Here is a 24653-nt window from a genome sequence, read left to right as displayed (position 1 = left end):
TGTCTGTGTCGTCCCCGTCGTCTTCCTCCTCTTCACTCTCCACAGGCTCCACAGCTGCTACAACACCACCATCTGGACCATCCTCCTGCAGGAAAGGCACCTGGCGTCGCAAATCCAGGTTGTGAAGCATACAGCAGGCCACGATGATATAGCACACCTTCTTTGGTGAGTACATTAGGGATCCACCTGTCATATGCAGGCACCTATACCTGGCCTTCAGGAGGCCGAAGGTCCGCTCTATCACCCTCCTAGTACGCCCATGGGCCTCATTGTACCGTTCCTCTGCCCTTGTCCTGGGATTCCTCACTGGGGTCAGTAGTCACGACAGGTTGGGGTAACCAGAGTCACCAATTAGCCACACACGGTGTCTCTGTAGCTGTTCCATCACGTAAGGGATGCTGCTATTTCGCATGCTGTACGCGTCATGCACTGACCCAGGGAACTTTGCATTTACATGGGAGATGTACTGGTCAGCCAAACAGACCACCTGGACATTCATCGAATGATAACTTTTTCTGTTCCTGTACACCTGCTCACTTTCACTGGGGGGAACCAAAGCCACATGGGTCCCATCAATGGCACCAATGATGTTGGGGATGTGGCCAAGGGCATAGAAATCACCCTTCACTGTAGCCAAATCGCCCACCTCAGGGAAAACAATGTATCTCCACATGTATTTCATCAGGGAAGACAACACTCTGGACAAAACCTTAGAAAACATAGGCTGAGACATCCCTGATGATATGGCCACTGTTGTTTGGACTGATCCACTTGCCAAAAAATGGAGTAGTGAATGAACCTGCACCAGAGGGGGAATCCCTGTGGGTTGGCGAATGGGGGACATCAGGTCTGGCTCCAGCTGGGCACACAGTTCCTGTATAGTGGCTCGGTCAAGTCTGTATGTCAGTATGACATGTCTTTCTTCCATTGTCGACAGGTCCACCAGCGGTCTGTCCTCCATCTCCTCGCAAGTCCCAGCGGACGGTGCCTAGGAAGGACAACATGGAGCACAGAGTCAATCAACCCACAGGTACGTAACCACAGCTTGAACAGAACACGATTTGCTATGCATTGAATGGCTTGTATGAGTGGCAATGCAAGGCCTAGGCCTGTGTGACGCAGTAGAAATTAAGCCATGTGGGCCCTTGAAATGGCGGCTGCCTGACCTGTGAAGTGTGACAATGGGATGTGAGGTCAATGCGCTGGCGTGGCACACCGTGGCGGTAGGCGGTCGAAGACCGCGGCGCAAAGCAGCATTGGTTAACATTGAACCCTATGGGTCTCAGGAGCCAATGACGATGTGCGCCGGCGGTCGCGGTACGCACCGCCGTGGTACGCACCGCCGTGGGCGTGACCGCCATCTTCTATCTGCTTAATCACTCGAGACCTGATCATCCACAGGAGAGGACCTATACTGCAAGTGCTGCTGTGACCTCGGTCTGGAAGATACAATGGCTGCTGCGACTGGGGAAAGGGCCCCTGCCTTCACATCTGAGGAATTGGAGAAACTTGTTGATGGGGTCCTCCCCCAGTATGCGCTACTCTACGGTCCTCCAGACCATCAGGTAAGTACACTGGGACCATGCTTTGTGGGCAATACCTGTGTTGAGTGGGGTGGATGAAAGATGGTGGGGAGGGGAGCGAATGAGGCATGCATCGCACGACAGATGAGAGCATGTGCCATATGGCAAGGTTGGGGAGGGGGGGCCACTCACATCGACCATGCAGAAAATGATGATATTTATTTTCCCACCCTGTCCATGTCACATAGGTCAGCGCCCATCAGAAAATCGACATTTGGCGTGCCATTGCCAAGGACGTCCGGACCCTGGGGGTCCACAACAGACGGGGCACCCACTGCCGCAAGAGGTGGGAGGACATCCGCTGCGGGAGCAGGAAGACCACGGAGGCTCTGCTGGGGATGGCCTCCCAACGTAGGAGGGGTGGCTCCCGTCAATTGACCCCCCTGATGTCCCGGATCCTGGCGGTGGCCTACCCCGATTTGGATGGGCGCGTGAGGACATCACAGCAGACACAAGGGGGTGAGTACCAGCATATTCTGCTATGTTAGCGCACAGTGGAGGTGTCTGGGTGGGGGAGGAGGGCTGTGGGTATCTCTAGGCCAGGGCGACTTCTGTAGGCTGGTCCCCTCCGTAAGGCATGGGCCTGTGCCTCCACCCCCCACCTCTGTAGGGTGCTAAGTACAGCTATCCATGGCCCTGGGTCACCTATGTGTGCAGTTGTCATCCATAGGCTTGTAGGCCAAGTCACAATAAATGAGTAGTGTACACCGAGTGCGCGGCGTAGTGCAGGGGTCTTCTGTGTCTGTCCTCTCCGCCAACGGTGTCGTCAATGCATGCACTCAACATGTCATTTTTTCTCCACCCCCCTTTTTTGTGGTCTTCCTGTTCATGTGTGCATTAGCATCATCAGGCGGAGGAGAAGTGGCATCGGAGCACGAGGGAGCTGCATCTCACATGGCCCCGGAGGGCCGTGCAACCGACTCCGAGTTCACCAGTGAGACGGAGAACGAGGGGAGCTCCACAACGGGGACCCGTGGAGACGTCAGCGACACAGACACGTCCTCGGAAGGGAGCTCCCTTGTGGTGGCGGCAACATCCGTGCCCACCGCTACAACAGGTACAGCCGCCACCCCATGCACCAGCTCCGCCCTCCAAGCAGCCCCTCAGCGTTCGCTCCGTGCCCGCTCGGCCAGGAAGGCGGGCATCTCCTTCGCCCCAGGCACCTTAGGCCCTGCCCCAGTTACCCCTGCTGCCCTCAGTGAGGAGATCATTGACCTCCTCCAGACGCTCATTGTTGGGCAGTCTACCCTTCTGAATGCCATCCAGGGTGTAGAAAGGGAGGTGCACCGGAGCAATGCATACCTCGAGGGCATTCATTCGGGTCAGGCTGCCCATCAGCGATCGTTCAACGCTCTGGCCTCAGCACTGACGGCAGCCATTGTCCCAGTCTCCTGCCTCCCCCTCCAATTTCCTCATCCCAGTCCCACTCCCCTGTTCCTCTGCCTATCCCAGCCACACCTACAGACCAGCCTGCACACACCTCAACACCCAAGGGCAGCTCATCCAGACATAAGCACCACAGATCACACAAGCATTCACACATGCAACATCCACATGCAGACATGCCAACAGCCACTGCCTCCTCTGTGTCCCCCTCCTCCTCGTCTCCCTCCTTCCTCCCTGTGACGTCTCCACTCACACCTGCATGCACACCACCATCAGCCAGTACGTCCATCACCAGCACACCCACCAGAACACTCCGCACACGTGCAGTCACCACCCCCACTGCCATTTACACGTCCCCTGTGTCCTCTCCCAGTGTGTCTGTCACTCCCTCTTCCAAACCACACAAACGCAGGCAGCCACCCACCCAACAGCCATCCACCTCAAGACAGCCTCCGTCACAAGCACCTGCACCCAAAGACAGCACACTTGACTCTCCTAGAACCACATCCTCTTCCTCCACTCCCATACCCACTGCACCTACCCTTCCCACTGCTGCTAAAAAGTTTTTCCTCTCCAAAATTAATCTCTTTGCATCACCTGACCCACCCCCTCCATCTCGTAAGAGTCCAAACAGCACCTCAGCCACCACAAGCCCTGCGCCTACAAGGACCATAGTCCAGGGCTATTGGAGTCCACCAGCCTCTAGGGCAGCAACATCGGCCAGCAGCAAGGGGACAGCCAGCCCACCCCCTGGGAAACAAACTAAAAAAGGGAAGGGCCGGCGTGAGAGGCCAGAGACGGCAGCCCCCAAAGGCAATACCCTGGCACCGTCACCTGGCACATCCACAAAGGGAGGCAAGGGCCCCAGAGAATTGGCGAAGGAGGGCAAGGGCAGCAGGGCGGACATTTCCGGCAGCAGACGAGCTGCCCAGGAGGGCCCCACCAGCCCCATTTCGGGTGTGAAGGAGGACACCCACGGGCCCAGGACTCCGGCACAGGAGGGCCCCGCAAGCGAAAGGTCGGATGGCGACTGAGCGGAAAATATTGGCCCGATCTGGTTCCCTGGGAACACATGTCAAGCACCGCTGAACAGGGCCCCGGCGTGACAAGCACCGCTGAACAGGGCCCCGCCGTGACAAGCACCGCTGAACAGGGCCCCGCCGTGACAAGCATCGCTGAACAGGGCCCCGCAGTGACAGGCACCGCTGAACAGGGCCCCGCCGTGACAAGCACCGCTGAACAGGGCCCCGGCGTGACAGGCACCGCTGAACAGGGCCCCGGCGTGACAAGCACCGCTGAACAGGGCCCCGGCGTGACAAGCACCGCTGAACAGGGCCCCGCCGTGACAAGCACCGCTGAACAGGGCCCCGGCGTGACAAGCACCGCTGAACAGGGCCCCGTCGTGACTAGCACCGCTGAACAGGGCCCCACCGTGACAAGCACCGCTGAACAGGGCCCCGCCGTGACAAGCACCGCTGAACAGGGCCCGCCGTGACAAGCACCGCTGAACAGGGCCCCGCCGTGACAAGCACCGCTCCGCTGTGCCCTTCCTGTCAAGCACCGCTCCGCTGGGCCCTTCCTCTCAAGCACCGCTCCGCTGGGCCCTTCCTGTCAAGCACCGCTCCGCTGGGCCCTTCCTGTCAAGCACCGCTCCGCTGGGCCCTTCCTGTCAAGCACCGCTCCGCTGGGCCCTTCATCTCAAGCACTGCTCCGCTGGGCCCTTCCTGTCAAGCACCGCTCCGCTGGGCCCTTCCTGTCAAGCACCGCTCCGCTGGGCCCTTCCTCTCAAGCACCGCTCCGCTGGGCCCTTCATCTCAAGCACCGCTGGCCCATTGGCAGGGCCGGATCTGTGTCGGCCAGGACTTCACAAAGCACTCTGGGCACCATGCCTCCTCCAGAACCAGTGGAGTCTGTAATCCACTTGATGGACTGTGGCTTTGCACTCCCCAGGATGGTACAGTGGGCAACCCACCCACTGTAGAGACTTGTGAGACTGTGGCTTTGCACTCCCCAGGATGGTACAGTGGGCATGGAGGCCCCTCGTGGATCTGGCGTCGTGGACTGAACTGGCTGAGGTGCCCCCTTTCCCTTCCCCCTGAGGTGCCTGTCGTTTTACTATCTGATGCCCCTGCAGTGTTCTCTCCAATGGAATCGGGTCTCGTGTGTGGGCTTTGCCCATGTGTTTAGGCCCATTGGCCCACGAACAATGGATGATAGCCAATATGGGCCGGACTTTTGACCTATGTATATATTGTTCATGATGTAATATATTTTATTTATATTTTCATATTTCACTGAACTTCAATTATGCTATAATATACTTCATTTTTAATGATCATTTTATTTTGTCTTTGCATTCTTCCGGGGGGGGTTGGGGGGTGTCACTCAGACTTGTTGCTCTGCATTGATGTGTTTGTTGTAGTGGGTGAGGGTGAGGGTGGGTGTGTGGCGTATGTGTGTCCACGTAATTTTTTTCCTCCCCCCTCCCCTGTGTCGTAGGTGCAGTACTCACCGTTGTCTTCTGCGCTGGCGTTCGTGCTCCTGGTAGAGGAGCAGGTAGACAATAGCTGGTAGGATGTGTAGTTCGGGTTCCATGCTGTCCAGATTCCTCGTGGGGTGTATGGAGGTGAGCGTTTTCCCGTTCGAAGTCTGTTTCCGCCGTGTTTTTATCGGCGGGGCTCCCGCCCCGGAAAAGGTGGCGGATTGGTGAGTTGTGATAGGGTGGGCGGTACATTGTCTGCCGCCTGTCTGTTGGCGGTGACCGCCGCGCTGCTTGTCTGTACCGCTGTGGCGGTCGGAGTGGTAAAGTGCCGGGCTGTGTTGCCGGTTCCCGCCAGGGTCGGAATTCCATTTTTTTGGCCGCCTGCCTGTTTGCGGGTTGGCCGCCGCTTTAACACCGACCGCCAGGGTTGGAATGACCCCCATAATGTGTGCAAGGGTGGGGGGGGGGGGGTGTCCCGGCACTAGGGGGGCCATAAAAATGGCGCAAAGGAATGTTTTTATCGCCATTTTTTAACACCTGCTAAGTGCAGGCGGTAATACGAGGCTCCCATTGTGTTCAATGGGCCACTGGGTGACTTGCAGGATTAGCGTCATTACTACCTCAATGGTGCACCATATTTTAAATACAGTTCACATATGGTGGCTTTAGGGGGGCGGTAAGGGGGGGCAAGAGAAGTGGCGCTGCAGGTGCAGCGGCACATTTCATAAATCTGGGCCCAAATTTGCTGCAAAGAATTGTGCAAAGGGGAAATACAGCATAGAGCTCAATCTACTAATATTAGCCTCCTGCTACTGTCATCCCCTGTGCTGACTCTTTAATTAGGTTGGCTTGCGTGACAACTATCTTGCACCATGGGATTTGTGCTGAAAGCATACCTTTCTAGTAGAAATACCTATCGCTATCTTCATGCTTCCTGTGTGCACTGTGCACTTCAGCACACATGGAATGCATGGATTGTTTTTTTTTTAAATTAGCTAATATCCCTTTGTTATCTCCTGCTATGTGGAGGTAGCACCTTTCAATGCAAAGGCTGGTCTGGCAATTTTAGTAAAGCTGACTTTGTATTCAAACATATGGATGCTAGCACCAAACTTGCCAAGTAACGCCCCATTAAAGTTCCCTGAGCACGTGGCAAATCAAAAGAATAAAAATGCTTCTTGCATTCAGAAGAGCGCAATCTCTCAAATGCAAAATACATTTTGCTCTGGAAAGTAAACACCAATGTGTAAATGTGTCTCTTTTTTGGATTTACGATTCATAAAAGCAACTAATTGATTAATTAATTAGAAAATACTTTTGTAAATGTACGTTATTGTTGGCTTTGAATGTGAAACGTTAAATTTCGGTGTACATTCCCATAGCACTTTATGCCGAGCACTTTCGTGAAAATCATATGACATTTTGAATGGGAAACACAAATATTGACGTCGTCATATCATTCCCTATATAGGCCAATCTGCATAGAATGCACACGAAAAGACTGACGAACATGTACTCTTGTTTTTCAAAATTGTGAGCAAATCCTTCAAACAGGGCTGAGGTAATAATGCATAAAAAATATTTTTCCCATATATATTCAGCACAATCAGAACAACAGTATCCCTTTCACAGGTTACTTATTTTTCTGAACAGTTTCTAATAAATTGCCAAAATGTTTTCTGAGGTCAGATTTTTGAAAATGCTTCATTTCAATATTGACACCAACCTTTCTATAAAAAGCTGTTATGTGTCCCAGGTCGATGTTTGACTAACTAGCCCGGTGCTGTTTTTACTTAAAAATGTGAGATATGTAGCCCTGCTTATATACTGGGTTAATAAAACTACATGCCCCATAGTTCTGCAACAAAAACGTGAATGGCTCAACTAGTGTTAAATGGACGTTTAAAGCTTGGCTATACCCATAATACATTTTGGGGGTCATTACAACCCTGGTGGACGGTGTTAAAGGGGCGGTAAATATTTTGCAATTACGACCGTGGCGGAAAACTGCCAACAAAGACAGCCACTTTAAAACTCAGACCGCCACGGCGGTACAGACCAACAGCTTGGCGGTCACCGCCAACAGACAGGCGGGAGACAATGTACCGCCCACACTATTATGACAGGCCAATCCGCCACCTTTTCCGGGGCGGATACAACGCAGATGAAAACACGGCGGAAACAGGCATTTCGAATGAAAAACGCTCACCTCTACACACTCCACGAGGAAGGAGGACAGCATGGAGCCGGAACTTCAAATTCTTCCAGCGCAAGTCTTCCTGATCTTCTACGAGGATCACCAACGCCGGCGGCAAAGAGCATGGTGAGTACTGCACCTACGACATAGGGGAGTGGGGAGGCAAAAAACAGGGACACACACACTCAACACCCCAACCCCCACCCCGACCCTCAACCACTACAACACATACACCAATGCTTATCTATACATTATAGTAACACCCCCCAACCCCCCTGGAAGAATGCAAAGACAAAAGGAAATTAGTGTAACTATCAAAAATCAGTAAGCAAAAATATACATATATATATATACACTATAAACAAAATACACACCACGATTATTAGTGCAGGTTTTGCATCATTCATAGTCCGTGGACCACTGGGCCCAAAATGCATGGGCGAGGCACACACAAGATACCTGAACATGACGGAGAGAACACTGCTGGGGCATCAGATAGAAATACAACAGGCAACTCAGGGAGATGGGAAGGGGGGGCACCTCAGCCGGATGAGTGCACAACGCCAGATCCACGAGGGGGCTCCATGCCCATTAATCAATCCTGGGGAGTGCAGAGCCACAGTCTCACAAGTCTCTACAGTGGTTGGTTTGCCCACTGTACCATCCTGGGGAGTGCAAAGCCACAGTCTCACAAGTCTCTACAGTGGTTGGTTTGCCCACTGTACCATCATGGGGAGTGCAAAGCCACAGTCTCACAAGTCTCTACAGTGGGTGGTTTGCCCACTGTACCATCCTGGGAAGTGCAAAGCCACAGTCTCTCAAGTTGATGCATGTCTCCACTGGTTCTGGAGGGGGACTGGTGCCCAGAGTGCTTCATCCTGTGCAGGACAGACGATGTGGATGCATGTCTCCACTGGTTCTGGAGGGGGACTGGTGCCCAGAGTGCATCACTCACCCGTGACGGTCCCAGTTGCGTCACTTCCCCTGCCGCAAATGGGTTAGCGGTGTTTTCCATGGCGGTCTTTGCCCTGTTCAGCGGTGCTTGCCCTGTTCAGCAGTGCTTGAGTTGGCAGTTTCTGACCTGTTCAGCGGTGCTTGCCCTGTTCAGCGGCGCTTGCCATGGCGGTCTCTGCCCTGTTCAGCGGTCTTTGCCCTGTTCAGCGGTGCTTGCCCTGTTCAGCGGTGCTTGAGTTGGCAGTTTCTGACCTGTTCAGCGGTGCTTGCCCTGTTCAGCGGTGCTTGCCATGGTGGTCTTTGCCCTGTTCAGCGGTCCTTGCCCCGTTCAGCGGTGCTTGCCATGGCGGTCTTTGCCCTGTTCAGCGGTGCTTGCCCTGTTCAGCGGTGCTTGAGTTGGCAGTTTCTGACCTGTTCAGCAGTGCTTGCCATTGCGGTCTTTGCCCTGTTCAGCGGTCCTTGCCCTGTTCAGCGGTGCTTGCCATGGCGGTCTTTGCCCTGTTCAGCGGTCCTTGCCTTGTTCAGCGGTGTTTGCCGTGGCGGTCCGTCATTGCCCAGCTGGCCTCTGGCTGGCAGTCCTTCATGGGTCAGCTGTGCTGTGGCTTGCTGGGCCCTCCTGGGCAGTGACGATGGGGCTGGCGGTGTCCTCTTCCTGGGCAGTGACAATGGGGCTGGCGGTGGCCTCTTCCTGGGCAGTGGCGATGGGGCTGGCGGTGGCCTCCTCCTGGGCAGTGACGATGGGGCTGGCGGTGGCCTCCTCCTGGGCAGTGACGATGGGGCTGGCGGTGGCCTCTTCCTGGGCAGTGACGATGGGGCTGGCGGTGGCCTCCTCTTGGGCAGCGACGATGGGGCTGGCGGTGGCCTCTTCCTGGGCAATGACGATGGGGCTGGTGGTGGCTTCCTCCTGGGCAGTGATGATGGGGCTGGCAGTGGCCTCCTGACCGGCGGGGATGATGGTCTTCTCCGCCGTGCTGCTCCTCCCAGACTTTGCAGGTTTCCTCTGCCCCTTCCCCACCTTGGGAGGAGTCACAGCTGAGTCCACACTCCCACCGGGACCCCTGTGAGCGGCTTGGCTGGCTGTAGGCTTTCCCCTCTCCATCTTCTGGTGCTTCACAGGGGGGGGACTGGCTGTGCTGTGGCTCCGTGCCACACTGGCTGCCCTGGTGGCCGGTGCACTCCACATACCTGTAACAACAGGCACCACTGGTCCCGGAGATTTTTTGGCTGAGGTGCTAGTACAGGACCTATGAGTTGGGGGGGTGGGAAATAGGTTAAGGGTGGACAGGAAAAGTTTTTTGGACACACTGGGACGGGTAGCTGGAGGGGGTTTGGGATTGGAGGAAGAGGTTGTGGTTGTAGGAAGTGTACGTTTTGTTGATTTGGGTGCAGGTGCATGCGTGAGGTGTATGGCTGTTGGGTGGGTGTGTGCCTGTGTTTGTGTATCTTCGGAGGGGGCATCACAGACACACTGGGAGAGGAAACAGGGGACGTGTAAATGGTAGTGGGGGTGGTGAGTGCACGTGTGCGGGGTGTGGTGGTGTGGTGGTGGGTGTGATGGTACGGGACGTAGTGGCTGTAGTGGTAGTGCATGCGGGTGTGTGTGTAGACGAGACTGGGAGCGAGGAGGGAGACAAGGAGGAGGGGGACACAGTGGAGGCAGTGGATGTTGGTGTGTCTGTATGTGTGTGATGCTTGCATGAGTGCCTGTGGGATGTGTGGTGCTTATGTTTGCCTGAGCTTCCCTTGTGTGGTGAGGTGTGTGCAGGCTGGTCTGATGGTGTGCTTGGGATAGGCAGAGGTACAGGGGATTGGGTTTGGGTGGAGGAATTTGGAGGGGGGAGGCTAGACACAGGGACAATGGCTGCCATCAGTGCTGAAGCCAGAGTTTGAAGGGTTCGATGAAGGGCAGCCTGACCAGAATGAATGACCTTTCAGGAATGCATTTGTGTGTTGCAACTCCCCTTCTACACCCTGGATGGCATTCAAAATGGTAGACTGCCCAACAGTGAGGGACCTGAGGAGGTCAATGGCCTCCTCACTGAGGGCAGCAGAAGTGACAGGGGCAGGGGCTGAGGTGCCTGGGGCAAAGGTGATACCCACCCTCCTGGGTGAACGGGCACGGGGCGAAGGCTGAGGGGCTGCTGGGAGGGCGGTGCTGGTAGGGGGGGTGGCGGCTGTACCTGTAGTAGTGGGGGGCACAGATGTTGCCGCCACCACAAGGGAGCTCCCATCGGAGGACGAGTCCGTGTCGCTGGTTGCAGATCCTGTGACCGCCGTGGTGCTTCCCTCGCCCTCCGTCCCACTGGTGTATTCTGAGTCCGTAGTATGGGCCTCCGTGCCCATGTGGGATGCAGCTCCCTCGTGCTCCAGTGCCACTCTACCTCCGCCTGATGATGCTAATGCACACAAGAACAGGGAGACCTAAAAAAAAGGGGGGGAACAGTAGAAAGACAGGTTGAGTGCATGGCTTACCGCTACCGTTAGCGAACAATACAGACACAGCAGCCCCCTGCACTACGTCGCGCTGTTGGCCTCTACAGTGCAATTCCTGGGAAATGGCCTACAAGGCTATTGACGACATCTGCACACATAGATGACCCTGGGGCATGAATAGCAGTACTTGTCACTCTACAGAGGTGGGGTGGGGGGCCACAGGGCCATGCCTTATGAATAGGCCTAGCCTACGGAACTCGCCCTGACCTAGGGGAACCCACAGCCCTCCTCCCCCACCCAGACACCTTCACTGCACGCAAAGTCAGCTGAATTAGAGTGTACTCACCCCCTTGTGTCTGCTGTGTTGCCCTCAAGCACCCATCCAAATCAGGGTAGGCCACCGCCAGGATCCAGAACATCAGGGGGGTCATGGTTCGACGGGCACCCCTCCCACATTGGGAGGCCATCCGCAGCTGAGCCTCCACCGTCTTCTTGCTCCAGCGGCGAATGTCCTCCCATCTCTTCCGGCAGTGGGTGCTCCATCTGTGGTGGACCCCCAGGGTCCGGACATCCTTGGCGATGGCACGCCAAATATCCTTCTTCTGGTGGGCGCTGACCTACATGAAATGTACAGGGGAAGAAGAGAACTCATTAACAACTGCACCATCAAAGTGAGTGGCCCCCATCCCTACCCTTGCCATGTGGCACATGCATTCACCGTCTTTCATGCACTCAGAACTCTGCCCCCTTCCTCCTTACAACCAGCCCTCTCCACACAGGCATAGCCCATACTACATGCTCCCTGTGTACTTACCTGTTGGTCTGGAGGACCGTAGAGTAGCGTGTACTGGGGGAGGACCCCCTCGACGAGCTTCTCCAACTCCTCTGCAGTGAAGGCAGGGGCCCTTTCCCCAGACGCACGAGCCATTGTCTCTTCCAGACCGAGGTCACAGCAGCACTTGCAGTGTAGGTCCTCTCCTGTCAAAGATCAGGTATCAAGTGATTAAACAGTTAGAAAATGGCAGTCACGTCCGCGGCGGTCTCGTCCACGGCAGTACGTACCGTCACCTCTGGCGTACATCGTCATTGGCTCCTGGGACCCATAGGGTCCAATGTTAACCAATGCAGCATTGTGCCACGGTCTTCGCCCGCCTACTGCGACGGTGTACAACGCCAGCGATGTTACCTCATATCCCATTGTCCCGCTTTAGAGGTCTGGCAGCCGCCATTTCAGGGGCCCCCATGGCCTAGTTACCAACTGCGTCACACACACCTAGGCCTACTCTCAACCCACATACAGGCCACATTTTGTGTATGATTGGTGTTCTGTGTAGACTGTGGGTACATACCTCTGAGTTGTTTGACTCTGTGGTCGCTGTTGTCCTTCATAGGCACCGTCTGCTGGGACATGTGAGGAGATGGCGGAATCCTCTGGTGTACCGACCGCTGGTGGACCTGACGACAATGGAGGAAAGACATTTGATCATCACCTACAGGTTTGACCGTGCCACAATCCAGGAACTGTGTAGCCAGTTGGAGCCAGACCTGATGTCAGCAATCCGCCATCCCACAGGAATCCCCGCTCAAGTGCAGGTGCTATCAGTGCTCCATTTCCTTGCAAGTGGGTCTTTTCAAACAACAGTGGCCATAGCATCAGGGATGTCCCAGCCTATGTTTTCCAACGTGTTGTCCAGAGCGTTGTCTGCCCTTCTGAAACACATGCGGAGCTACATCGTTTTCCCTCAGGTGGAGGATTTGCCTACAGTGAAAGGTGCCTTTTATGCCCTTGGGCATATCCCCAACATCATAGGTGCCATTGATGGGACCCATGTGGCTTTGGTCCCCCCCCCACAGGAGTGAACAGGTGTACAGAAACCGGAAGAGTTATCATTCCATGAATGTACAGATGGTATGTTTGGCAGACCAGTACATCTCCCATGTGAATGCCATGTTCCCTGGATCAGTTCATGACGCCTATATCCTGCGGAATAGCAGCATCCGTTATGTGATGGGTCAACTCCAGAGGCACCGGGTGTGGCTATTAGGGGACTCTGGTTACCCCAACCTGTCATGGCTACTGACCCCAGTGAGGAATCCCAGGACCAGGGCAGAGGAACGCTACAATGAGGCCCATGGGTGGACTAGGGTGGTGATCGAATGCACCTTCAGCCTCCTGAAAGCGAGGTTCAGGCGCCTCCATATAACAGGTGGACCCCTATTCTACTCACCAAAGAAGGTGTGTCAGATCATCGTGACCTGCTGTATGCTTCATAATTTGGCTTTGCGACGACAGGTGCCTTTTCTGCAGGAGGATGGTCCAGATGACGGTGTTGTGGCAGCTGTGGAGCCTGTGGACAGTGATGAGGAGGAAGCAGAGGAAGAAGACATTGACAACAGGGACTCAGTCATCCAGCAATATTTCCAGTGAAACACAGGTGAGAATACATTCCTGCCTACTACATGTACTTTTACACTTCTACCTCTATCCTGTCTGTCAATTTCACCCAGTGTATGGTTACTGAGTTGTCACTTTCCCTTACGGTTTCACAGGTGTGGGTCCCAACGTGTGTCATCTGCTTAGATTCCTCATGGACTAGAGCTGTGTGACATAGGTATGTTGACATTACTAATTCCTGGAAATTTTGTCACTGTAATTGCAAATACACTATTTCAAAATCACAGACAGACTCCAGATCTTGGTGCTTGTGTTGTTTAAAAGCAAAATATTGGAGGGGGAAGTTAAATGGTGAGGGGTGATGGCGGAGGAGTGTCCATGGCAGAGTCCAGTCTATTTGTCTCTTAGGTGCATTGCCCATATGGGCATAGGAAGTGGAGCTGGGGCAGTTCCAATATGGACAGGGTGACAAAGTGGGACAGTGGGTTGACAATCAGGGTGGTCTCATTTCTTGGCGGGGGTCTTGGCATCATGCTCTCTCTTGTTCCTGGATCTCAGGGACCACTTGCGGGGTGGTTCTCCATCTGCAGGGGGTGGGGTGCTGGTGTTGTGGTCCTGTGGCAGTGCCTCCTGTCCACTAGCGCCGGCAGAGGTGGTGGGTAGTTCATCGTCCATGCTAGTGTCAGGGGCCCCTCCGAGTGCCACAGTGTCCCTCCTGTGGTTTAGTATTTCCTTCAGCACCCCTACGATGGTGCCCAGGGCGGAGCTGATGGTTCTGAGTTCCTCCCTGAACTCCAGATACTGTTCCTCCAGCATGCACTGGGTCTCCTGAAACTTGGCCAGGACCGTTGCCATTGTTTCCTGGGAGTGGTGGTATGCTCCCATGATGGAGGAGAGGGCCTCGTGGAGAGTGGGTTCCCTTGGCCTGTCTGCCCCCTGTCGCAAAGCAGCCCTCCCAGTTCCCCTGTCTTCCTGGGCCTCCGTCCCCTGGACCGTGTGCCCACTGCCATTGCCCCCAGGTCCCTGTTGTTGTTGGGGTGGTGGGTTATCATGGGTTCCCTGTAGTGGTGGACACACTGCTGATTGACGTGTCCTGGGTACGGAGGTATGGGCCCGCTGGGTGGGTGCTGTGCTGGTGTTACCAGAGGGTGGAAGGTCTGTGGTGGCCTGTGCCTGTGCGAGGGGAACCGACTGTCCCGAGGCCCACGATGGTCCGGGCTGGTCATCTGGATCCAGTTGGACAGAGCTGCTGTCATCACTGTGGGCCTCTTCTGTGGGTGGGGTGGAGATGTCTGGACCCTCCTGTCTTGTGACGTTGGGTAGTGGTCCTGCAGGAGTGTAAAAGCTTAATTATTGCATCTGTGTGTGTCCTGGTGGGCAATGGGTGGGTGACCGCTGTACCCCAGTGCTTGCATTCCTATGTGCGGACTTTTGTGATGATGGTTTAGGGGGTTGTATGGGTATGTGCAGTGGGTATGGTTTAGTGATGGGTGTCCATGCGTTGGAGTTGCATGCAAGGCTTGGTGTTGGGATGGGTGGTTTGTGATAGTGGGGTATATGTGAGTTGGTGGAGTGCTGAGGGTGAGGGTACGGGTAGGGGTGTGTGATGGCATGCAGGAAGGGTGGGGGATATATTAGTAAAGCTTTGACTTACCAGAGTCCATTCCTCCACTGACTCCTTGCGAAGTCCTCAGGATGCAGAATCGCCAAGACCTGCTCCTTCCATGTTGTTAGTTGTGGGGGAGGAGGTAGGGGTCCGCCGCCAGTCCGCTGAACCGCCAGGTGGTGTCTTGAGATCACGGAACGCACCTTCCCCTGTAGGTCGTTCCACCTCTTTCTGATGTCGTCCCGATTTCTTGGGTGTTGTCCCACTGTGTTTACCCTGTCGACTATTCTTCTCCATAGCTCCATCTTCCTTGCAATTGAGGTGTGCTGCACCTGTGCTCCAAATAGCTGTGGCTCTACCCGGACGATTTCCTCTGCCATGACCCTGAGCTCCTCCTCCGAGAACCTGGGGTGTCTTTGCCGTGCCATGGGGTGGTGTAGGTGATGTGTGGGGTGGTGTGTGTGGTGATAAGTGTGGTGATATATAGTGGTGTGCAGTGTTTTGTGCGTGGAAGTTGTGTGGGTGATGGTGTTGAGTGCCTGTGGCTGCTAGTTTATGGATGGTGGTGTCTCTCTCTGGCCTTCTCTCTGTAATAGTGGTCGTAGGGGTTTGTGGGTGGTGTGTGTTTTATATTGTATTGGGTGTGTGGGAGTGGTGTGTGTATGTGTATCAGGTGTGTGTATTTCGAATTGTCCAATGTGGCGGTGTTTTGTATGTGTGTGTGTATTTTGAGCGCAACGGTGTGTACCGCCAATGGAATACCGTGGTTGAAAGACCGCCGCGTGGATTTGTGGGTCGTGATAGTGTGGGCGTATTTCTTTTGGCCTGACAGTGGAGGTTTTGTTTTCGCCAGTCTCTCACTGACCTTTGGTGTGGCGGACTTGTGTGGGTGTCTGAATTTTTTCGGATTTCGAGATGTGGGTCATAATAGCTATGGCGGAATTCCGCATCCGCGGCGGTATGTTGGCGGTCTTCTGCACGGCAGTAAGCAGCTTTTACCGCCAATGTTGTAATGAGGGCCTTTGTCTTGGGTTATGAAATAAATCACATTTGTTTCCAAATAAATAAATTGGAAAATATGACTCTGGAAACAAAATAATACATTCCTTGTTTTTTCTAAGATTCAAAAAGCATACATTTTCCTCGTCCACAGAACTATTCATGCAGTGAAGAGAGAGGAAACCTGCATGAGTTCAGAACATTTACAATCGAAGCTATTTTGTGTAAAATGGAACCTAGGGCACTATCTGCTGTTCGTGACACATTAAAAATATGGCACAAACTTTTTTGTTTTTGTAAAAATGCACACTCCCAAGGAAGGTAATGGGTTTCCCAGAACATTGTCCTCCCCTGAAATGCAATGAGTAGTAATGTAATCATAGCGCGAAGCACCTCCCTAGGCACAATATAATTTTGCAAAACGAATTTCCAACTGTTTTTTACCGGGATCTCATGGCGAATGTTAATTTTCCATTTGCATTCACGGCAGTCAAGGCACAAGGAAACATTTCCTTTTTGTACATTTTGAGCACACATTTCAGGTTTTAAAAATAATAACTAGGAAATTATGCTAGGACAACTTTTAGAATCAGCTTGCATATCTAATCAAAATTAAAGATAATCAGGAAATATATGAAACATGGCCGAGAGACGTATTTTTCCTCCGAGTATTATTAACAAAATGCCTTTTCAAAGAAACACAGTGAGTCTCTGATTCTGCAGTGTTCATTATCACTGCTGTTGCTGAGGAGCTTTCAAAACCTGCTTATCCAGTATGTCACAATTGTGTAAGTAGCATGAATTTTCCCTAAACAAAAGACAGGTCAACACGCATTTCAACATCAACATCTTATGGGACAAATTTGAAATATACCATTAATGCTGACTATGTCGGGTGAAATACCTTTTTATTACATCATAATTGAATCAGCTAGGATGATGGCCTCTGTACATAGTTTCAAAAGCATTCATAAACTTAGGATGAATTTTCGTAAGTTAAAATATCGAACGAGTATTTGCTTATTGAATATATTTGGAATTATCTACATGTACGATGTATGCATTTCTGAAACATCAAATAATAACTATATATATCTCTAAGGCGAAAAGCTCTCCTCATTCTCTTTAAATATTTTGACATGAGGTAGAAAGAAGGAAAGTTTTAAAATATTAGACAATGAATGGATGCTAAAGTCCCGCTTAAGTCCTCTTCATCAGAGCACGGTCTCATGGATAGAGACTGCAAACCTCAACAGACTTTCATTCAGACCACCGGGCCATTTTAGGTAGGTGTTCAAACAATTTGCCAAACAAAGTTACACCCACCTGGTCCATGTTAAAAGTGATGGATAGGCAGCGGGTGTTAAATGTGTTTTCTTACATTGTTATGCAAACAGTGCACGAGACATAAGAAACGTGCAACTTTCAGATGACATACATCAAACAGGGGATGAGAAAAGTGTTGTGGAGTGCGGTGAGCCAAGAAAGCTGGAAGGCGGCAGTCCAAAATCTAGTTGCAATTCACTCTAGCCACAAACATAATGGAAAGTATACAGAGCGAGCAATTACACCTGTAAAGCTGTTTTTGAAAATCGTATAGCAAATAATAATTGATACCGGATTGCCGTGCATTAAATTCTCTTATTTTTCTTTTTTTTAAAAGAAAAGTTGTAAAAGTCTCCAAAGACCGGTTTCAGAACAGGACGCAGAAATTCTTAAGGATTCTTTAGGTAGTTTAATGTTACTTGAGTTATCATGCTCCAGAGTGATCATGTTTGTGTTAAAAGTTATTTAAAAAAATGAAAATGTTTTCATTTGACATTGCAAGTAAACTTCAGGCTTTAAACCATTTGCTTGAAGGTGGATCTAGTTGTGTGGCCTGCGCAAGTAATGGTTCCGCACTCGACCACCACTGGGAACCAAACACCCCATTGTAGATCTTGGCTCTCAAAGGAAGTGGAGTGGGCTAGTAATCGCCATTCACGAGTACACAAGAATAACACTCAATAAATGATTATCCAGTCTATGCTTTTGCTTTTGGCAAATAAAAGTACATTTATTACACGCACTCTACTCAATACTATGCAACAACTTACAAATATACACAGGTTGATAGATTGACTATTGGATGACATGGCATAATCATTCTGGTCTCCACGGAGGGGAAATATAATCTAACAACACACATGGCAAAACATTTACTTGTATCGCAATGCAATATTTAACGGTAACTTGGAGTGAGAGGACCTAAATCTTACAATAAAGTACATCTACTTTGATAAGAGGTGGCTGTGTTTCTCATTACTCAAATAAACATGAACAAAAACCTCTATTGGTATGTTGAAATAATTTGTGCTTCTAGGATTACTTTCAGATTACTCTCAGATTACTCTTGATAACATTGTGCAACACCATCCTGCGCTCCTAGAGGGTGCCTTGTTATATGACCATTCACAAGCCATACTATGGGTCTCCTTACTGGGACCACACATTCCCAGAATACATTTAGCATAGCATGTTATCATTTCAACTAGTGCTGTAAAACTACTTGCAATTACAGCCTCTTGCCCACAAAGGGCACAGTTCCACAAGCAAAGAACAAAAGTTCCAGCAAACAAGTGGTTCACAATGCTTTGGAACCATTGGGGGTGATCATTCTCTTGTTTCACCGATCCTAGGGTGGGGACACAAATTTTGCATTGAGGGGAAGCTGCTCTGCTCCTACAGCTCCCCTTGTACATGGGCATTCTATTGGTGGTGGCCTCACCACAAGCTGGCAAGAGGACAAAACAAAACATGATGCCCTGCAAGGCATATGGGATGAGCAGGTTTCTGCTGTGCCAGGGAGAGGTGCTATGCCGCAGGAGTTGCTCTTTACTGCTGGTGGGACTGGGCAACCCTCAACATGAGGTAGGAGATCCAATGTAGAGGAGGCCAACCCTGGCCGCGCCTGCCGGCTCCATGCATGGCCAGCACCTCCAGATGCTGCCGCAGGAGCCGGCCTTTCTGCGGGCAGATGCATGCAGGTGCTGCGGCCGGGCAGGCTGCCTGATGGAGTGCAACAGCACTCCACCCTCCTCCTCAGCACCGCTGGGGCCCCAAAATGGGGTTCTAGTCCTCTCCCCACCTTCATTCAGAGTGTGACAGTGCTCCCCAACTTCGTCCTCTTCACAGGGCCACAGGATGGTTTCCAATGGCCCCTATGGGCATCGTTGCAGGGGGCAATGGCACCACCTGACTTTATCTTCAGTGTGAGGCCCCGGGAAGGGGTCTGAGGCCCCTCAGGTAGTTTCATGGGGAATGCAGTGGCACTCCTTGGTTTTGTATTTGTCTGCCTGCCTCTCCCTCAACTGGCAGCCATCTACGCAGGGCACTGCAGCACCCCCCAGATTCACTTCACAGTGAGGCCCCGAGATAGGGTCTGGGGCCCCATCAAGCACCTTTATGGGGGCCCTTCTTATTACTTTGCAGGAAGCGCAACAGCACTCACCGGGTTTTTTACCTCGTCGGGTCCCAGGATGGGTCTGGGGCCCGTCTGCTAATCTTCAAGGGGTGCAACAATGCCCCCCAGCTTTATTTTTTTTGTGGGAAGCCCCCAGGCATTTGCCTACCATGGGGGCACAGTCTGGAGTAGTGGCCAAGCCCCACACACTTTGCCGTTTGCTCAGAGAAGGTCAAAGGTTACAGATCTTCTCCTGGTGATATCTCAGGCCCCTAGGGATTGATTTTGACCATGTTGGTGTCATTTTGCTTCTGGTGGTGAGCCCTTACCACCAGGAGGACTTTCTTTAGGCCTCCTGGTGCAGAAGGTTCACACATTGTAGGGAGACAGTCCCACTGACTCCATGTACAAGTCTTTCATCTGGGTGCCTTCCTTGTTCTTTTTGCATTTTTCACCCTAAGTGGGAAGGGTATGCCCAGATGTGGGTCCCTTGCTTCCCATGCCACTGGAGTCAAGCTTGCATGGCTGATGAAGGGTGATACCCTGAAACCGATCCCAGGATGTTTGTTTCCAGTCTAGGGAGGACCTGGCTTGGCAGTTCGAAGTGGACTGTTCCCATGGGGAGCAGGGTCAAGACTAATTTGTATGTGTCTTGGTCTAAACTGGAATGGCATGGGCAGCAAAAAAAAGATGGATTTAGGCCCAGATCTCTTTACTGGGGGTGAATTTTTGACATTGTTCAACAGTCCATCCATTACTTGTCCTTTTTGCATTTGTCGCCCTAAGTGGGAAGGGTATGACCAGACGTGGGTCCCTTGCTTGACCCTCCCCCCACCCCGCCAATGCTACTGCGGTCAAGCCAGCCTGGCTAATGAAGAGTGATACTCTGAAACCGGTTCCCGAATGCTTGTTTCCAGTCCAGGAAAGACCTTGCTTGGCAGTTTGGGCGGGACTGTTCCCATGGGGAGCAGGGTCAAGACTGATTTGCATATGGCTCGGTCTAAGCTGGAATGGCATGGGCAACAAAAAAAAGATGGATTTAGGCCTAGATCTCTGTACTGGGGTAAATGTTTGACATTGTTCAGCATTCTGTCCATCACTTGTTCTTTTTGCATTTGTTGCCCTAAGTGGGAAGGGTATGCCTAGATGTGGGTCATTTGTGTCCCCCCCCCCCCTCATGCCACTGAAGTCGAGCTAGCCTGGTTGATGAAGGGTGATACTTGAAACTTGTTTGAGGATGCTTGTTTCCAGTCCAGGGAAGATCTGGCTTGGCAGTTCAGGCTGAACTGTTCCCATGGGGAGCAGGGTCAAGACTGATTTGCATATGGCTAGGTCTAAACTGGTGTGGCATGGACAACAAAAAAAATATGGATTTAGGCCCAGTTCTCTGTACTGGGGGTGAATGTTTGACATTGTTCAGCATTCTGTCTGTCACTTTTATTTTTGCATTTGTTGCCCTAAGTGGGAAGAGTTTGCCCAGACATGGGTCCCTTGCTTCCCCCCCCCCCCCCATGCCACTGGAGTCAAGCTATCCTGGCAGATGAAGGGTGATACTCTGAAACTGATCCCAGGATGCTTGTTTCCAGTCCATGGAGGAGCTGGCTTGGCAGTTCAAGCTGGACTGTTCCCATGGGGAGCAGGGTCAAGACTGATTTGCGTTTGTCTGGGTCTAAACTGGAATGACATGGGCAGTAAAAAAATAACAATGAATTTAGGCTAAGATCTCTGTACTGGGGTGAATGTTTGAAATTGTTCAGCATTTTATCTATCACTTGTTCTTTGTCCTTTCTTCTGGACTGCGCACTTTCCTTAGGCAAGCCCAGTCTTTACCCCAACGAGTCCTCAGGGAGGTTAGGGGCCCAGCTTATATGGCCCTGGCATGCACCTCACTGGGTCTGAAGTCACTGAGGGCAAAGTACTACCCCAGTGGGAAGTCAGGGGGTTCTTCTTTCCAGTTGTCCATGGTGCCCAGCTTCAGTCCCAGGGTCCTGCAGTGAAACACTGCCAAGAGATTTAGCCCTCTCTTGAGCAATACCTTTTGAGTGGGGTTGGAAGTGTCTAGCAGGCCTGCACCTTTGGCCAATCCAGATGTGCCACATCACTTCCTCTCCCCTGTCCCCTCCTTGCTGCACAGTCTTCTGGGATGGCTCAAAATGGCATGATCCAGGAGTTAGGTGCCACATGTGCTCTGAAAGTCTCAGCCCCTCCAACATGGCATTCCCTCTAGGGCTTCTCAGGCTTGTTATTGGCACAGAATGACAACTGGCTGGTTGATGCAAGGCCCTGCTCAGGCAGCTGGACAGAGCAGTAATTGACCCTAATCCTGAGCTGAGTCAGAGAAAGAAGATATTCCTGGATGACCCATAAGTTGTTCAACTATGCTTTTGTAACCTACTGCATTATGCTTTTCCTACAGGTTATAGTGTACATTGGTGTGACTCTGAACTCAGTGGACTCCAGGGGACTGGAATTGCACCCTAGTTCATCCTTGCTCATTGACATTTAATGGAGTGTCCCCACAGTGAAAGAAAGTAAGCACACTGACGTTGACATGTAATATTGTGTCCCTACAGTGAAAAGACAGTAAGCACACTGACTATCCCTCACATGTGTACACCCATCTCATGAGGTCTACTCCAGGTCACCACCCACCCTGCATAGTCCTGTCTGTGCCAAGCTACCTAAGTGTAGTTCTTGAATCCTCCCCATACAGCCCTTACCTAGGTGCACCTACTTGTTCACATGTGATCACATGTAACCAGCCCGGGGCCTCCTACTCTTGCTGCATCACATCAGCTTTTCGTCCATTAGGCAGCAGCAGCGACACATAAGTGCAGTCCTTTTTACTATAAGCTTACTGTGGGGGAGTTCTAAACTATGACAATCCTTCACAGCAAAAGGTAAAAAAAAAGGTGACCCAAAAAAGAAAAATGAGGGCGGACCAGATAGTCAGAACCGTCCTCCCACACACGCCATGCCCAGCTGTATTATATGGGAAATAAGTAGCCACCATGCATGGGTAGTCTTCACCTGGTCAGCGATAACAAGTGACAAGGGGTTCTGACGAGACACTTCCCTTGTCAATTGTCTGCGACCACCAATACGTTAAGCTGGTCATCGGCCATTAGGACTACCTCCTTTGCCCAACCATGAGATTGCATGTACTTTAGTCAGCTGTTTTGCTGCAGCCAAAGTTACTTTAGGGCCTGAAGGAGCATCCAGCCAGGCCGCTCCATCACTTCCAGGAGCTTCTCTCATGCTGGTTAACAGCATGAGAGCAGTATCTGGATTGGTTAAGGCAGCTCTTGCGGCATCAGAGAAGGAGAAGAGAACCATGGAGGATGCACAGACCATGCGTAACTGCAATTTTTAATTTTAAATGTATAATGCATGTGTGTGAAGTACTTGTAGGTGTGTAATGCATGTAAGTGTAGTAGTTGTGTTTCATTAGGAATTAGTGTAGTGTTTGAGGTTTTGGGGGTATTTTTTTGGGGGGGAGTAGTGGGGCACTTCAACACTTTCAAAGACTACAAGATGCCCCTTGTCATGAGGGAAGGTTCAGCAAACTAAGATTTGAACTGTGAATCTGTTAATTCTTTGCACTACTTCAAAAATCTGAATACAAAACAGGAATCCTCTAATACAAAGTTGGTGAGTCTTCAGTTCTTGGAGACAGATGAGCTTAACGGTATTGATTTCTGGGTATGCTAGGAAATTTTGTGTGTCACTTTGTGAGTTAGATGGAGAACTTGTTATGAGAAATATTGGAAAGCAGTGCATCTGACTCAAGGCATGTGGCATATGATCATGTTGCTCTGTGTTGAAGATCTTTATTTTTATGGTTTTGAGGTCTTACATGAATAAAAGAAGAAGCGTTGTCTACAAGCAATCTGCCATAGAGAGAATAATGACCACATTCAGGGATGGTTACTGGTTTGGTTGATTAAGACAAGACAGTCAAAGACAAATAGCTTGGCTGCCTGACTCCTTCAGGTCTGTAGGCCAATGGAGGGGAAGGACTCTTGCTCATTGTTGCCAAGCAGGAAAAACATTTCACCATTGAGGCATGGTTTTCTACAACTCAGCCAGCTGTACTCACAAGTATTTTAGACAACAGTTGTATTCACAAGTATTTTAGACAAAAGGGGAATGATTATGAGGTCCACAAATATGCATATGCAGAAGCAAAGACACTCATGATATAAGACGTGTATCATCAAGTTTAAATGTGCAATCCACCTACAAAGAAAAACTAGGACAGTGGTCTAAGAGAAAATATATACTTCCCATGTTCTTAAGTAATGATGAATGTTAGATGAAAACAAAAATCGATGATACAGGAAAGGAGAGGAAAAGGCCCAAACTATCACAAAAAAGTAGCATTTAAATTATAGGGGGCATATTTATGAGGTAGCACCATGAAGTATAACACAATGGTGGTACAAGCATTAAGACTAATCTATGAAACAATACATTAGCAAAAATGTGTTGTTTTTCAAATGTTACATGGGGCAAAGGCCATGCTGAAAGCCGCGGTGTCATGCCACAATCAACATATAAAATGAAGGCATTCCCCTCAAAATCCAGTGCAACTGTAATGCAGTGGAATTTATGGGTTTACCACTGCACCACACATCTCTGGGAAGCACAGTTCAATGCATGAAATGCACCACAATTGCTGCACATTGGCAAACCAGGCATAGAAAATGATGCAAGGTCATGAAAACTTGAACATTACAAAATACTTTGACAAGCTCAACTACACCATGGAGGTCATCATTCTGCAGCTAGGAGTAGCGAGGAGACTACCACCACATAGGCAGCAAAGAAGGAAGGAGTGTGTGTTCCAGAACTGCGAATTCTATTCATTATTATATCCCTTGCCCATGTATTCTCTTACTGTGTATTTACATATCTATTTATTTATTACTCTAGTCCTACTGCACTAGAGAAAAAAAATAAAGAAATCTATATATAAATTTCAAAATGTAAATAATTAAATTAAATTAGAAGTATATATATATATATATATACATATATATATATATATATATATATATATATATATATATATATATATATATAAATAAAATAATCCATACATAAAAAATATATACATTTTAAACTCTTGTAAGCTTTACTCTGTTTCCCCATTACCCTATGTCTCTGTCAATGT

The sequence above is a fragment of the Pleurodeles waltl genome, chromosome 2_2 (genome assembly GCF_031143425.1).
Source record: "Pleurodeles waltl isolate 20211129_DDA chromosome 2_2, aPleWal1.hap1.20221129, whole genome shotgun sequence".
Taxonomy (NCBI): domain Eukaryota; kingdom Metazoa; phylum Chordata; class Amphibia; order Caudata; family Salamandridae; genus Pleurodeles; species Pleurodeles waltl.
The sequence above is the reverse complement of the archived record's forward strand: the minus strand, read 5'-3'. Positions refer to the sequence as shown.